This window comes from Canis lupus, chromosome 21 (genome assembly GCF_003254725.2).
Source record: "Canis lupus dingo isolate Sandy chromosome 21, ASM325472v2, whole genome shotgun sequence".
NCBI classification, from domain to species: domain Eukaryota; kingdom Metazoa; phylum Chordata; class Mammalia; order Carnivora; family Canidae; genus Canis; species Canis lupus.
The window spans coordinates 15155332-15171309 of record NC_064263.1 but is presented as its reverse complement, the minus strand read 5'-3'; the positions used below and the strand labels follow the sequence as shown (position 1 = coordinate 15171309).

The 15978-nt window shown below is 36.3% G+C and overlaps 1 protein-coding gene and 1 long non-coding RNA gene across 26 annotated transcripts in view; one reads left to right on the top strand and one right to left on the bottom strand.

The window, feature by feature from the left end:
- The window catches only part of LOC112642085 (uncharacterized), a 118243-nt gene extending 115668 nt beyond the window's left edge, over positions 1-2575 (top strand). For all 5 annotated transcript variants that reach the window (XR_007404665.1, XR_007404662.1, XR_007404663.1 and 2 more), the window contains one exon: positions 1649-2575. This is a non-coding gene — a long non-coding RNA (uncharacterized LOC112642085). The remainder of the gene's footprint in view (positions 1-1648) is intronic.
- The window catches only part of DLG2 (discs large MAGUK scaffold protein 2), a 1976108-nt gene that overhangs the window by 771130 nt on the left and 1189000 nt on the right, over positions 1-15978 (bottom strand). The gene's annotated exons all lie outside the window — the stretch shown is intronic.

The following is a 15978-nucleotide window of genomic DNA, read 5'->3' as shown; positions in this document are numbered from 1 at the left end:
TTGCTCAAAGGCCCACTGCCATCTTTAGGAAATGCTTGCCCTGTTCTCACCCATTTGCCTCTCAAGAATCAATCTGAACAGGAGTCAGTGTGAATCCATTAAAATTTTGTAATGGTGTGTGGAGTTTGCAGCAAGACAGAAAATATCCTGGCTGGGGATTACACAATGATATTATAAATCTTCATAAAGACCTAAATGTGTTATGAATGGGTTGTTTGGAATGAGCTATTTCTTCCCATTACAAGGACAATAGAATTTTTGTTTTACTATCCTCGGTATGTCATTTCTACACAGATAAATAAACATCATACATTGCATAACTAATTTTACTTTCCTCCAAAGATCTTAAAGACCATAGCAAACTATTATTAAATGTATTATAAGACTATACATTGAAGTTATTCTTTCACTTTAACATATGTAAAATATACCCAGCCTCCTGCCTTCCCCTTTGCCCCATTTTTTTTTTCTTTTCAAACATGACGTTTGGCTTTCTAAGTCTGATGACAGACCACTTAAACAGATAAATATGTTCAACTACCCCGCTGTACTATGAGACAGGCCTACTAATTAAAGATAATTCAATTTGATCAACTGTAATTGGACAATTGTAATGACCATGAGATGACATGAAATTCTGGCCAAAGGAGAATTAGTGGTGCACAAGTACATATCCTACTTATCATTGTGATTTAACATGGGCAGATGGTGCACCGGGTAATGCCTAGATGAGATATATCTTACTGACCTCTCTTTGACCTGACACTGACTCCACAGAACAACCACTAGTTTTAAAGCCAGGGCTTAAAACTAATATCCGGCTTGATTTGTTTAATAAAAAAATAAATAGCAAAGATGAATTACTAAATAAATTGTGCCATACTAAAGCACTATGCAGACTTTGTTTCCAGAAAAAAATTTCCTTCAGGCATCCTCTGCATATGGGAAATGAAAATATTAATTACGAAAGAAAAGCTGAGTGCTTGCTAAGGAAGGACTGGGTAGCACAAGCCCTGTAGCAGCTATAAGTAATGTATGAAATAATTTAAAAAAATATTAGGTAATAGTTCAAATTTTTCTTGATTTGAAAAGTGTACACAGTTCATTCCTCTGGCTGCGGATTGGAAATGTTATAAATGCCAACTAATATTCTTCGACATCTAATAGCCCTCAGCCTAGGCAATCTCTAGATTGAAGCATATTCACCTTTGGAACTAAAAGAGAACCAAGAACATTTAAAGTATTTTAGGCCTTAAAATTATTTCCAAAATACTTAAATCAATTTAATTATAATTCTTCTAGGGCAGAAACAAGCAAAAATTAAGAGTGTGCAAAGACACATGCCAAATTGCTATAGAGATTTAACCTGAGCTAAGGATTTAATAGAAAGTGGGAAAAAATTTAAATGTCCCCAAATACATTCTCACTAATGTACTTGGATTTGAGTGGGTATTGATGAAGAGGGGATCGGTCTGAATTAACAAGGATAAAATGTAAAGTGGTTTTCAGGAAACGCAGATTTATTATATTCTAACACATACAGTGACACTATTAGAGAAATAAGAACACAAGTTATATGATATTTCTTAGAGAATCTGAAAGGAATACTAAAAGAAGGTAATAATCATTTATAATTTACATATTTTAGCAGCTGCATCTCAAAGATGGACTGCACTACTACAGGAATTTGTTTTCATCCTTCAAGATTAACCTGATGTCACTTCTATGAAGCTTTCCAAATCCCCCTGGCCTATTTAGTTGCACTCTACGGTGTTTGCATACTTGTCTGTGCAAATATCTTTCACGCTTGTCTATTTTCCTCGATCACTGTGATGACCAATCCCATCTAAGCTAGCATCATTTCTCTGTAAACCTGGTGAAAGAGCTGTTTAACTTGTCTCTGGCATCTACCCTTACTCCTGTTCATTCTCCCAAAGTGGCAAGAGGGATTTCTGAAATGTGAAAATGATCAGGTCCTACCCTGCTTGAGAGCTTTCAGTCAAGTCCCATTCTCTGAGGGTCTTTATCCCCACAGAAAGAACAGTCTGGAAAGCGGCATACATGGTCCTTAATCATGTCCCGTGTGACCTGGCCTCTGCTGTTCTCACCAGTCCCAGCAGTGCCTCACGCCCTTGTCCTATCTTCCAACCACACAGCCCTTACCTACCTGCACTTGGTCCCACCTGTAGCCACTGCACATGTTCTCTTCCCCTCTCCACAGATTCATTCCTGCCTACCCTTTCATAGTGTGAATCCCAAGACAACCTCCCCAAATCCACCCCCACAGTGCAATCTAAGAGTAAAGATGGGCTTCCTACGCAACATGGCTCCAAAACAAACCTTCATCCCTGCCAGCTTGCCAAACCTAAACTTCTTCTATTCAGAAATTCTGGAATCTTCCCCGCGTTCCAGGGCTCAACTCAAATGTCACCTTTACAAGAGAGTATTCCCAGGACACTGTTCCTCCCCTTTCTGGAGCACGTCATAGCATTCTCTCGGTGAAACCTCATTTTACCACCTGTGCTTCTTTACTACAACGCTTACAACAACTGTATTAAAATCTGTCATTACGCTATCATTTATTTTGTGCCCTTTTCCCCAAACAGAGTGTAAGTAATGCCCATTAGGGAAGGGAAAGGGCCCTCATTTGTGAATCCGCACTCTCCAAACCAAGTACAAAGTAAATGTTAGTATTATTAAAATAAATCAAACAAGAAAGAAGATACCAAAATAAGCATACCAAAATAAACATTTGGGTCTGTGTTCTTTAAAAAAAAAAAAAAAAAAAAAAGATTTTATATATTCATTCATGAGAGACAGAGAGAGAGAGGCAGAGACACAGGCAGAGGGAGAAGCAGGCTCCATGCTGGGAGCCCGATGGGGGACTCCATCCCGGTTCCTGGGATCATGCCTTGAGCTGAAGGGAGACGCTCAACCACTGAGCCACCCAGGCGTTTGGGTCTGTGTTCTATCTCCCAATGTAAAATGAATAAATAAGCGCTTGAACCTAAAAACAAAACAAAATAAGACCAAACAAATAAAAAAAACCCAATGTGCTTTTAAGGCCAGCAATTAAGTGAAACATTCACTATGGCTGAGAAGCCTAACTGTATTAACCAATTTTTTTTTTTTGAAGATATTTGCTAGTGGTCTTCTAATGCTAAGAAATTGAAACAGCTTCTGTTTATTTTAGCAAGATATTCATTCATAAAAGTTGTACTTCCTGACAGCTGGGCTTTTCTTTCAAGCATCCTCAAATTGTTCTCCCTTTATAGATAGATAGTGTAAAAGGGGGAGGGGCTTCCCAACTCAAAAGCCAGCCAGTGGGAAAGCAGGGAGAGGATTCCAAACAACAGCCACCAAAGTCACACTCCTCTTAAAATGACATAATCCAAAAGATAGAGTGATTTCACAAGATATTAAAGTGTGTACTAGAGAGCAGAAAGGCAAGATGACATCTTCTCTTCCTCCTACCAATCGTTAGAAAGTTAAAAAAAAAATCAGTAGCATTATCACTCATAAACAAGTATCTCTTTTAGTTTCTTTTTTTAAAAATTGTGGTAAAAATATACAATATGAGATCTACCCTCTTAACAAATTTTTAAGTATACGGTATTGTTAACTTTAAACACAATGTTGTACAGCAGATCTCTAGAACTTTCTCAGTTTGCTTTTTAAAAATTCTATGCTCACTGAACAGCTTCTCCCACCACCCCCCATGCCCCTGGCAACAACCATTCTGCTTTCTGCATCTATAAATTTCACTACTTTAGATATCTCATATGACTTGCAAGCATGCAGTATTTATCTTTCTGTGACTAGCATATTTCATTGGGCATAATGTCCTCAAGATCTACCCATGTTATCACATGTGGCAGGATCTTCTTCTTTTGAGGGTAGATAATATTCCTTATACTACAATTTACTTATCCATTCGTCTGTCGATGGACATTTAGGTTGTTTCCACCATTTGGCTATTGTGAATAATGCTTCAATAAACACAGGACTGTAAATATCTTTTTGAGATCCTAATTTAATTTTTTTGGATGAATAGCCAGAAATGGTGTGGTTTGAAATATGGTATATATGGTACAATCATTTATGGTAATATATGGTAGTTTTATTTTAATTTTTTAAGAAACCTCGATACTGTTTTCCAAGGTAGCTGAACTATTTTGCATTCTCACCAACAAGTATTTTCTGGTTTTTGTTTGCTTGGTTTGATAATGATCATATTAACAGGAGTGAGCTTTGTCCTTCTTTCTGGAGACTATTTTGGCTATTCAGGGGTTTTTCTGTACTTCCATATAAACTTTAGGATTATTTTTTTTTCTATTTCTTCAAAAAATATATTTACAGAGATTACATTGAATCTACTACTTTGAGCAGTAGGGATATTTTAAAAATGTAAGCCTTCCAACAGAGGCAGTAATTTCTTTGACATTGGCCATAGCAACATTTTTTATAGATATGTCTCCCGAGGCAAGGGAAATAAAAGCAAAAATAAACTATTTGGACTACCTCAAAATAAAAAGCTTCTGCATAGCAAAGGAAACGATCAACAAAACTGAAAGGCAACATGATGAATGGGAGAAGTTATTTGTAAATGACATATCCAATAAAGAGTTAGCATCCAAAATATACAAAGAACTGATAAAACTCAACACACGCACACACACAAATAATCCAATTGAAAATGGACATGAGACACAGACATTTCTCCAAAGAAGACATCCAAATGACCAACAGACACATGAAAAGATGCCCAACATCACCCATAATCAGGGAAATCCAAATCAAAACTGCAATGATGTATCACTTCACACCTGTCAGAATGGCTAAAATCAAAAACACAAGAAACAACAAGTGTTGGTGAGGATGTGGAAAAAAGGATGGGAAATGCAAACTGGTACAGCCACACTGTAAAACAGTATATAGGTTCCTCAAAAAGTTAAAAATAGAAGTACCCTATGATCCAGTAATAACACTAACTGGGTATTTACCCTCAAAACACAAAAACACTAATTCAAAGAGATACATACATCTGTATGTTTATAGCAACATTATTTACAATAGCCAATCATGGAAGTGGCCCAGGTGTCCATCGATAGGTGAATGCACAAAAACAATGTGGTATATATCTACAATTGAACATTATTTAGCCATAAAAAAGAATTAAATCTTTCCATTTGCAATGACATGGATAGAGCTAAAGAGTATAGTGCTAAGCAAAATAAGTCAGTTAAAGACAAAGGCCATATGATTTCACTCACGTGGAATTTAAGAAATATAACAAATGAGCAAAGAAAAAGAGAGACAAATCAAGGAACAGACTCTTAATTATAGGGAACAAACTGATGATTATCAGATGGGAGGTGGTAGGGGGAATGGATGAAATAGGCAATGGGGATCAAGGAGTGCATTTGTTGTGATGAGCACTGGGTGATGTGTGGAATTGTTGAATCACTGTATTGTACACTTGAAGCTAATACAACACTGTATGCTAACCATACTGGAATTAAAATAAAATCTTAATAAACAAAAAAATGTTAAGTCTCCAATCTATAAACATATTTGTGTCTTTTTCAATTTCTTTCAACGTTTTATAGTTTTTGTCATGCAAATCTTGGTTAAGTTTATTCCTATTTTATTCTTTTTGATGCAATTGTAAACGACATTGTTTTCTTAGCTTCCTTTTTTCTGAAATATTTTATTTATTTATTTGAGACACAAACACGGGGAGGGGGGAGCACAAGCAGGGAGGAGGGTCAGAGGGAGAGGAAGAAGCAGACTCCTTGCTGAGCAGGGAGTCTGACATGGGGCTCAATTCCAGGACCCTGAGATCATGAGCTGAGCTGAAGGCAGATGCTTAACTGACTGAGCCACCCAGGCACCCCTTGTTTCCTTAACTTCTTTTTCAAATTTTTAACAGTCAGTATACAGAAACACTAATTTTTGTATATTGATTTTGTATCTTGCAAATAGTTTGTGTGGAATCTTTAGGATTTTCTATATATGAAATTATATTATCTGCGGACACAGATAAATTTAGGATTTTCTATATATGAAATTATATTATCTGCGGACACAGATAAATTTAGGATTTTCTATATATGAAATTATATTATCTGCGGACACAGATAAATTTGCTTGCCTTTTTGCTCTGGTTAGGATCCCAGTACAACATTGACTAGAAATGTTGGGAATGGACATTCTTACCTTGTTCCTGATCTTAGAGGAAAAGCTTTTAGCTTTCCCCCATTGGATATGATGTTAGCAATGAGTTTTTCATATATAGCCTTTATTATGTTGATATAATTTCCTTCTTTTCCTAGTTTGTTGAATGTTTTTCTCATGAAACAGTAATGAAATTTGTCAGTGCTTTTTCTGCATCTATTGAGATAATCATGTGATTTTTATCCTTTGTTCTGTCAATGTGGCATATTACATTAAATGTGTTTTGTATGTTCAACTATCTTTGCATCCCAGGGATAAATTCTATATGGTCATGGTGTATGATCCTTTTAATGTGCTGGGGAACTCAGTTTGCTGGTATCTTATGGAGGATTTCTGCATCTACTTATCAGAGATATTGGCCAAAATTTTCTTTTCTTGAGCTATCTTTTTCTGGCTTTGATAACAAAGCAATGTTGGCCTTATAAGATCAGACTGAACATGTTCCATCCACTTTAAATTTTTGGAAGAGTTTGAGATGGACTGGCCTTGATTTGTTTTCAAATGCCTGTTAAATTTCACTCGAAAAGCCATCTGGACCTGGGCTTTTTGTTGTTGCTGTTGGGAAGTTTTAATTATTGATTCCATCTCTTTACTAGTAATAGGATCTGTTCAGATTTTTCTATTTCTTCATGATTCAGTCTTTGTGAGTTCTTTGCTCCTATGAATTTATTCATTTCTTCCAGGTTACCCAATTTGTTGGTGTATAATTGTTCACAGTACTCCCTATACTTTTAACTTCTGTAGCACCAATTGAAACATCTATTTTATTTTTTATTTTATTTGAGTCATCTCTCTTTTTTAGTTAATATAACTAATGATTTGTCAATTTTATGTTTTTTAAAAAAAGTTCTCCATTTCATTGATTTTTTTTCTGTTGTTTCTTGACATTCCATTTTGTTTATTTCTTTTCTAATCTTAACATTTCCTTCTGCTAACTTTGGGTGTAGGTTTATCTTTTTCTAGTTCTGTGGGGTGTAAAATTTGGTTGTTTATTTGAGAATTGTTTCGTTTTGTTTTTAAATGTAAGCATTTATCACTATAAACTTCCTTCTTAGAACTGCTTTTGCTCTATTCCATAAGTTTTGGTATGTCACGTCTTCATTTTAGCCTTTAATATTTCCAAATTTCCAATTTGCTTCCTTCTTTGATCCATTGGTTGTTCAAGAATGCTGTGTTTAATTTTCAAATACTTGTGGATTTTCCAGTTTTCCTTCTGCCATTGAGTTGTAGTTTCATTCCACTGTAGTTTGGAAATATGCTTGGTATTATTTCAATCTTTTTAAAATTTGTTAAGACTTATGACCTAACATTTGATTTGCCTTGTAGAATGTCTTATGTGTACTTGGGAAAAAAGGGTATTCTGTTGCTATTACATGGAATGCTCTGTTATACATCTAATAGGTCCCTTTGGTCTATGATGCTGTTCAACTCTTCTGTTTCTTCTTTGATATTCTGTCTGGATGTTCTATCCATTAGTGTGGTACTGAAATACCCTACTATCACTGTGTTGTTGTCTATTTCTTCCTTTAGCTGTGTAAATGTTTGCTTCAAATACTTGGGTGCTCTGATTTGGGGTGCATATATATTTATGATTGTTATCTCTTCCTGATGAATTGATCTTTTTATCATTATATAAGGTGTTTCTTTATTTCTCTTGACAATTTTTGACTTTGTGTATTTTGTCTAAGTAAGGCCACCCCTGCTCCTATTGGTTACCATTTGCATGGAATATCTTTTTCCATCCTTTCACTTTTAGCCTACATATGTTCTTAATTCTGAAATAAGTCTCTTTTACATAGCATACAGTTTAGCATTTTTTTTTTAAAGATTTTATTTATTTATTCATGATAGTCACAGAGAGAGAGAGAGAGAGGCAGAGACACAGGCAGAGGGAGAAGCAGGCTCCATGCACCGGGAGCCCGATGTGGGATTCGATCCCGGGTCTCCAGGATCGCGCCCTGGGCCAAAGGCAGGCGCCAAACCGCTGCGCCACCCAGGGATCCCTAGTTTAGCATTTTTTTAATCCACTCAACCACTCTATTATATCTTTTGATTGTAGACTTTTAAAGTAATTATTGATAGGTAAGGACTTTTACTTTTAAAGTAATTTTTACTTTTAAAGTAATTATTGATAGGTAAGGACTTGCTATTTTGTTCATTGTTCTGTCTGTCTTGTAGCTTTTTTGCACCTCTTTTCTTGTTTTGTTTTGTGTTTCATATATATATAAATATCATATATATATAAATATATATAATATTTTATATATGTATTTTTGTAGTCACATGCTTTGATTCTCATTTTCTTTTGTGTATCTTCTATAGGTATTTTCTCTGTGGTTATTTTGGGGCTTACATAAAACATCTTGTAGTTATAATAATCTGCTTTAAGTGGATAAGCTGACAATAATTGAATTTCAACTATATACAAATAGCTTATACTTTTCCTTCTTCCCCACAGTCAATTATATCACAAATAACATATATTATATTGTGCATTTATTAATGTATTTTTTAGTTATAGTTAATTTTTAAACTTTTGTCTTTTAACACTTTTAGTTCTTTTTTTTTAAGTTTACTTATTTATTTATATGACACAGAGAGAGAGAGAAAGCACTATCAGGGCGAGCAGCAAGCAAAGGGAGAGAGAGAAGCAGGCTCCTCACTGAGCAGGGAGCCGGATGTGGGCTGGGTCCCAGGACCCTGGGATCATGACCTGAGCCAAAAGCAGACAGCTTAACAGACTGAGCCACCCAGGTGCCCCTTTCCTTTGGTTCTTAATACAGAAACTGTAACACTGAACACTGAATTTAGTGCATCAATATGTCTGTGTTCAAGCCTCAATAAACTTGAAAGTTAATTTAAATATTTAAAGTCTATTGATTTAGATTGGGGGGGGCAGGGCTCTTGGTGCTTGATCAGATTCTTGGGGACCTAACATGTATTGTTTCCAAGTGCTAGTCTTCCTCATTATTACAATGCTAGATACTCTACTGACTCTTTTTCTGGTTTCTAGGACCTGACAAGATAGTATGGGAGAGTGTGGGGGTCCCCAGGCCAGGCAATGGCACATGTCATCCCCTGTGCTGGGTTTCATGAGGAAGGAAATGCATGATTAATGAAATGTACAAAAATAACATTATGGTGGTGACTCATAACTGAAGAGAAGAGAGACGGAGGAAGGGGAGGAATAAAAAAGGAAGGAAGCAAGCAAGGAAGGAAGTTAAAAAGGGAGAACATAAAGAAGAAAGAAAAGGAGGGAGCCAATAGCCACAAACTAAAGAAAGAAATCTCCCAGGAAAGATAAAGGAGTGAGGTTTGGTAATGCTATGCACAAAATCAAACTGAAATAAACATAAACAGACTTTCTTCTGACTGTGGACAGTCTGGCACACACCACTGAGTTCCCTGCGAAGCAGTCCCCCTGATTTTTGGAGTTGTCATACTCAGAATTTGAGGGAGAACCATGTCTTTCTTTGTCTAAGTCACACATGCTCTTATTTTCTAATAAATGATTTGTAATAGATATTTTCTAAATTTATCAAAAGATTTAAGAAACCTGTGTTAAAAATAAGCCAGATTCTGACTTGTCAGAGGTAATTCATCTGTGGATTGGCCTAAAGGCAGGGGTATGGATTAATAGAAATGACAGGCCCTCTTCCAGCTGAATGATCTCCTCTCCTTGGGAACTTGACATTTTTAGCTAAGTTTTACCTAATTGGCTTTGCTGTGGCCTGTATATCTCAAATTCACATTTAATTAATCATCTCTTCCTCTGTGATTTTATATTATTTTGCTTTTGTGTTTTTTTTTATTTCATTCAATAAATATTTATTGAGTGCTTATTCTGTACCAGGAACTGTGTTAGAGATAGAGTAGTGATCCATACACAGGGTAGCAATTTAGCAGAGCAGAAAGATTCTGAATAAACAGGTGTGTTGAGTGATGAAAGACAGACATGTGGAGACAAGATCTGGGATCTCCCATGTTTTTGAATTTGTCCCACTATGATGAGTTTTATAATTATATGTGGGTAAATCTGTCTTTCTTAGTAGATTATAAATTTCTCAAGAGCAAAGATTATCTTTTATTTGTTCTTTTTTTAAACATTTTATTTATTTATTCATGAGAGACACACACACACAGAGGCAGAGACACAAGCAGAGGGATAAGCAGGCTTCCTGCAAGGAGCCCCATATGAGACTCGATCCTGGATCACAGGATCATACCCTGAGCTGAAGGCAGACGCTCAACCTTTGAGCCCCCCAGGCGTCCCAGATTATCTCTTATTTGTAAACTCACAGTCTCCTTTCCACTGCCTCATATCTAATTATTATTGATCTATAAATCATTGTTGAATTAAACTTGGAAAATATGGGACTTGGGTTTAGGAAACATGTTCTAATTCCATTTCTGCCACTAGCTAGCTCTCTCATCTTAGACACATTACTGTAACTCGTTAAATGTTAATGACCCACATTGTAAAATTAAGAGGTGGACTAAAGATTCCATGAGATCATACATGGTGTCCACCAAAAGTATAGCTGATGAGTGATGCCCTGTCAACATCTTTAGGTTTAATCACAATACCTCCCAATTGAATGTAGAAATAGAGATTTAATATACTATTATTATAAACATATAGGTTTATTATAATTTTTAACATCCAGCAAGGTAGTTAGAACATGGCATGGTGAATTTATTTGGCTTCTTTTCATTTATACACTCTTTCAATAAGAGTCTGCTAAATACAGGGTGATTAGAAGCATGGCCTCTAAAGGCAGACCATCATATCCATACCACTTCTACAACCTCTTCAAAGGCTGGGAAAAGAATCTTCTTCGAATCTTCTTCCTTACTCTAAGAGCTCTTTCCTGTGCCCATCAAGGAGCTGAGCACATTTCATTGCTGCATAAATATTTGAATTCTGATGGAATTTCCCCCTCATTTGGAATATTTTTTCCTATATTTTTGCATAATGTGAAAAAACTTTGTATAGCATTTATGCACTTCCCCCCTCCCATTCATAATAGATGAGGCATGAGCTCTAGATCCAGACTTCTGAGTACATATCTCAACTCTGACCACTACTAGATTTGGATTTGAGCAAGTTCCTTAACCTTTTGTGTCTTGATTTCATCATATATAAAATGAGATTGGTAGTAGTTCTTATCTCATTGGATTGATGTGAGAATAACATGAGTTAATTTCTATAAAGTAGAAAAAAGTAGTACAGTGCCTGGAATATAATGTACAATAAGCTTTATCTATCACTTTCCTCATCCTCCTCATTCTCCTCATCCTCTTACTCCTCCCCACTCAAGTAATAAGTTCCAGAGACTGACATTTAAAAATTCTGCAGTGCCTATATACAGACACTCAATAAAGGTCAATTGATTTTACTTAAATGTCAGGATTCCATATTGGGCCTAAACTTCTCTACTCCTATTTTTGGGGAGGGCGTTTTGCCCCTGGGACAGGTGCTAAATAACATCATGACCACCATCAACATATCAATCATTTATTGAGTACATACAATGTGTCTCAAACAGATACTTCATTTGATCCTAACAACCCTTCATAGTACACATTGAGATGCCCATTTAAGATACAGAAATTGGCTTAGAAAGGTCCTATAATTATCCCATGGTCACAGTATTATTAAGGAGAAGAACCAGGCATAAAATTAAGGCTTGTACAATACTATAGCTTGTGCATGAAAATCTGTGCAAAATCGCATCTTCTTTTTTTGTGTTGGAGTTTTGTTTTTGAAAAAAAATCCTTGATTTATCTTAATCCTCAAGACGGTCCCATATGGTATCCAGGCCGGGGGGGGGGGGGGCGGGGGGAGTGGGTGGAACAACTGAAGCTCATTGCTGTGAAATAATGTGTCTAGGGTCAGACAGCTGATAAGAATCAGAATTCAAAGTTCAGTATTCAGTGCAAAATCTCTCCATTATCCCATCTTGTTTTCACATACAACACATTTCCTTTTGAGGAATGAACACAAGACATCTTGCCTTTACATTTAAAATATGGGCAAAAGATGAGGAACACTTAGTAAACCTAGTTTTAAGTTTAGTGTTAGCATGAAATTTGCATTTGCCTTCTATGTTCCTATTTATGATCCTTAGGCAAGAATTAATCAGGATTTTGAGAGCTCTGAAGAATATGGTTTCTTAAACTTGAATGGCTGAACCGAAAATAAAGTTTTTGTCTTAATTATATTTTCTCATATAAGTCCAGGAGCATCTGTGGTTTCTTGTAGCCACAAGAAAAGAGGTTTGAGTTTATGCAAGCCCCCTTTCTTCTGGCTGTAGAACAGTTTTAATCATAGCAGCTGCAACTATCATTTATTGATCATATGCTATAAATGTGCCAAGAAATATACAGAATCAGAGCTAATTCTTCCAACAGTTCTGAAAGGCAAATGTTATTATTCTCATTTTTAAAAAAGATTTTATTAATTTATTCATGGGAGACAGAGAGAGAGAGAGCGAGAGAGAGAGAGAGAGAAGGAGAGAGAGAGAGACATAGGCAGAGGGAGAAGGAGGCTCCATGCAGAAAGCCCGATGTGGGACTCGAGCCCAGGACTCTGGGATCACACACTGAGCTAAAGGCAGATGTTCAACTGCTGAGCCACCCAGGCATCCCTATTATTTTCCTTTCTAAATGAAAAAAGTAGGGGTGCTGGAGTGGCTCAGTTAAGTGTCTAGATGAAAAAAAAATGAGATTTAGAAAAATTAAGTAATTGCTCAAGTTCATGCAGTTATTAAATGGTAAAGTTATGATTCAAATCCAGATCAGTCTGATTCTAAATCCTAATGCTTCCTACTATGCCATATTACTTTTCTCAAAAAAACAAAACAAAACAAGTGAACAAAAGTGATATGAGTCATTTACCTTCCATTGGCTGATGTAAATACTTCAGATGTTAAATTCTGAGTCAAGTTGCAGGGGCTTTGGGAAAACAACTCAAACTCTAATTATATAAAACCCATGTTGGTAAGAAGTCCAAGCAGAAATGAGTTATCAACTACTCTGGGGTCAAGTTCCTTACCACCTGACACTGAATATTCATTTAAACCTGCTAGGCTGAATGAGATATGGTATTGTATACCCAAGGCCAAAGTGCCCACTGTGAGACTTTTTAAGCAAATTTTTATTCTAGGTATTACTCATAAGCCAACAAAATAAATACGATATGCAAATTACCTGTGGTTTGGATTCTGCAGAATTGATATTGGGCTTAATAAACATCCCACTTGGAGCCCAGGCACCGACACCAAAAATACATTTGGGAGAATTCACCTGGTGCAAATTTATTACCATGCATTAACAATAAAATGTTATCTTTTTTTTTTTTTTTTTTGCAGAACGGTCATTTATTTCAGCCTTGGAATATGTTCTTTGGGTGTAATCTGTGCAGCAGGAATTGTATATTGCTTTACATATAATTTTCTTAATAATTATCTGCTAGCAAAGAAAAGCATAAAATCAATTATCTGATATTTCTCCTGCTTTATGTTTACAATTCCTCATTAAAAGCAACAATATTGCTTGCCCTCTTTTAAACAGGTAATGTGTAGCCTGTCTGGAGGGCAATGGGAGAACTTACTGTTTGCATTCAACCTGATAGGTGGTCTTTTTCAATTAGGTAGGCAGCATATCAGAAACAGTACCTCATTCCACCTGGAACAAATTACTAGTTGACCTAAGGAGAACCTTCATGGGAATGTTCCTATCCTTCTCCACAATATGGTTACTACGGCATGGTGGGCAGGCTCTCTTGCAGCTTCAGAAAGCACCAGACCATTCAGGACAGAAAATGAATTAACAGCAGTAAAACAAATCTTTCCAGGAGGGGGTACCCAACAGGAAGTCCCTATTATAGAGCTGCAGTGTAGGCTCTTGGTAAGACACGGTTATGCCCAGGTAAATGGCTAAGTGGGAGTTTTGCACTCATGAACACCACTTAAATGTACCATTGCATTCCTGCACGCTTTTCAGACATCTACAACTTCCCTGACCCCCTGCCTTCTGGCTGTTCACATGAAAAGCCCCTGTTACTTTATAAATATTACAAGGATAAATAGGAAGGACTGATACTCCTCTGCCACCTTGTTCAAGGAAAGGTCTTTTAAAAATTGCCCAAAGTGTTTCTAAAATTAAATTGTGCTATTAAGCATCTGCATTCCAAATGGTTCCCCAACAAGTGAAAACACAATTGCTTTTGCTTTAAATTAGGCTCTATCTAAAGTATGCTCCCTTATGATCTAGGGCCTTGTAAACCATTGCGTTTGGTCCGTGACTGACTTGGCATCCAGACAACAGTTTCTTCTTTGTGACATTGCTGATCTCTGCTATATCCTTCTACCAGACCAGAAAGGAGCTGGCCCCTTTTCAAAAGTAATCTAACACAATCGCTTCTGGTTCCTAATAACTTTGGCAGTACAGTTAAGGAAGAGGAAAGTAAAAGGCTAATTTCACTTTTTTCTTAAAGCCAAGCTTACTTTAAATGAGAATGAAGAAGTCCACATAAGAGCACCATTGAGAAAAAAGATGTTTCTAAACAAAAAATGACCATGGTAATGATACCAACATTATCTTAACATTAAAATCCATAAAGCTTAGCTTTACATTTCAATTCTCCGAAAGTCAATTCTATGAGCCTGTTTAAATCTCTAATCTGAGATTAGATATAATCTCTAATATCACGCATACTGGGAATCTGAGCATATGAGATCTTAGATAGAGCATTTAAAACTTAAAAATGTCTCAGGATGTTATTGGCACAATATGGGGACACTTTTAAAAAGAATGGTGGGGCTCAGAGAAACAGACCTGAGTTGTGTATATGAGTATGTGTGGGACAGGGGTAGGAGTAGGGATGGAGAGGGAGGTGATGGCTACAGGTATTTGCTACCAAAATACAGGGTCTGCCTACAGATGGGCAGATACTTCCACATGCCCTTCAGGCTGGCATGTCCCCATAACACTGGAATATTAAACAGTTTCCAGAGCAAAAGACTTGGGGACCTTCACTAAATCAATATTTAAACTGAAAATTATTCTCACAGCCTCCTTAAGATTATGCCAATCTTATATTTCAGTCTCCTAGAATTTCATAGTCAGAATGGGAGACAGCTTTTGTTGCTGAAATCCTGATATTTCAGTTTTTACACAGACAACACTCATATCTTTCTAGAGACAAATTCTAGAACTTCTAAGTAAAGATCTACATTAGTGACCACACAAGCATGGACATGTGAGGGGATACTCTCATGCATTCTGCTAGTTCTTCCACAACACTTAATTGCTATTCATACCCACTAGCAGATGTAGGGGTGTTAATTTACCAGAAAGAAGTGGCACATGACATAATTTTCTTGGTTTCCATTAGCTTTCAATCATAGTGTTGCTTGCTGACATTTTCAGTTCTCAAATGCAGCAAACCACTGAAATAGTTGAAATCTATTTGTCCATAATATTAAGAACTAAATATAAGATACATGTAGGGATGGAGAATTTTATTCATTCATTCTATAAATATTAATTGCATGCCTACCATAATTGAACACTGTGCCTGATACTCAGTTTACAGCAGTGTATAAGATAGACCTTAAATAATAACTAGAGACATTATGATTTAATTACAACTTTGATGATTGTGATAAAGGAGATGTTTAGAGGCTACCAGAATACATAAGACAGCTTAAAAAAAAAAAAAAAAAAGACAGGCTT